Consider the following 1,597-nt stretch of genomic DNA (forward strand, 5'->3'; position numbering starts at 1 on the left):
GTTTGCAAAATGAATCACGTGCATAAACCCACAGTGCCATTAACTCAAACGCCTGAGTGTGGGAACCTGGAAAGACCTTCCTTTTAGAATCACGGCCCTTTACTGTATGCTCTGGCACATTGGAATAAAGAGTTAAGTATATTTGCAAGAGCGTTCAGAACTGGCTACAGGTTTAAAGAGTCCCCGAGAGGCAATTTTCCATAGGGTGTAATAATCTGAGCTTTGCGTCCTGGCGCTTCCTTCCGTGTCCTTTGTCATCTATTCAGATCCTGCCCAGCCTTCAGCCTTCAAGGCTCCCTTTGACAAAATGCATTCTGTGGTGGACCCAGTCCCTGCAGGTTACTTCCTGCCTTCTCAGACACCCTGTGCTCACGCTCCATCCTTTCTACAACGCATTTCTCTAGGATATTTCTCCAACCCCTTCAAATTTGTGAATTGCTTTAAGAAGAAAAAACGATACTGCATAGTTATTCAAGATTACCCAAAGGACATAGTCCATAGCATGTGTTTAGAAATTTTTCTTTAAAAAGAAGAAAGGTATGTTTCCAATGAAGCAGCAGAGAAACAATTGACCTGCCCGCCCAAAACAACTAAAAACAGACAAAATACATGAAACGATAGCTTTGAAGACTCTGGGCAGCAGGCGGTGAAGGATAGTAATCCTGGAAGAATAGGAAACATAAGTAAGTGAGCATTATGGTTGCGTGGGTTTGGATTGCTTTTAGAGAGTTCAGGCTGCGGCTCAGGTTGGGGGGCCCAAATGGAACCCAGTGGATGCCCTGATTTGAGAAAGACAGAGCCAACAGTCTAGAGGAGAGTGAGGTGGCTAGAGTTTGCAGAGCATGCCACCAGAGGGAAGGGAGGTACACACAGAGAGAATCCCAGAGATCTGCAGAGGGTCCCATCAGTGCACATGAGGGCACAAGCCCGGGCTTGAGGGAGAGCCGTCTGAAAGGGTTCGGGCCTGGCACGCTGCAGCGCTGCACATCGTGTTTCTTCCTACCGGCCAGGCTGAAAAACAATCCGTGGGGATTTAGGTAGAGTAATCAGAAGAGTCTTGCTTCAGTAGTGTGCAATAAGTACCCTTGGATTAAATACTGCTGTAGTTCTTCTGAAACAATCTTAAAAGTAAGGCCAAAACAATAAGAAGACTTTTCTTCTCCTTTTTTTAAATCAAGTTATTTTTTTTTTGCATTACAAAAACAAAAATAAATCCAATCGGATAATGTCTTTAAACAGGGATAATTACTCTAAAAGAAATGACTCCTAGATAGTTTTCCCTCCATCAAATGTCTTGTTGTCAATTAACTTCTTGGTTAAAAAAAAAGGAGAAGAAATATTTTATATTAGAACATATACGAAGTTATATTTCTCTATTAGAAAAGAATGAATGTTCATATTAGCTTCCTCTGTAATAGCCCCAAATGGGAAACAACCCCAATGTCTACAAATGACAGATGTGTACACAGGCTGCAGCGTGTCCATGTAGTGGACAGTCGGCAGAGAAAAATGGCCCACTGACACGTGCCATAGCATGGGCGGCTCTCAAAGTCATCATGCTGAGGGAAATAAGCCAAACAAAACAAAACAAAAAAAG

The 1,597-nt window shown here is 42.9% G+C and overlaps 1 protein-coding gene across 1 annotated transcript in view; it reads left to right on the forward strand.

The window, feature by feature from the left end:
* The window catches only part of ADCY8 (adenylate cyclase 8), a 170,549-nt gene that overhangs the window by 122,655 nt on the left and 46,297 nt on the right, over nucleotides 1-1,597 (forward strand). The window lies entirely within an intron of this gene.

Source organism: Pteropus vampyrus, unplaced genomic scaffold (assembly GCF_000151845.1).
Source record: "Pteropus vampyrus isolate Shadow unplaced genomic scaffold, Pvam_2.0 Scaffold232, whole genome shotgun sequence".
NCBI lineage: Eukaryota > Metazoa > Chordata > Mammalia > Chiroptera > Pteropodidae > Pteropus > Pteropus vampyrus.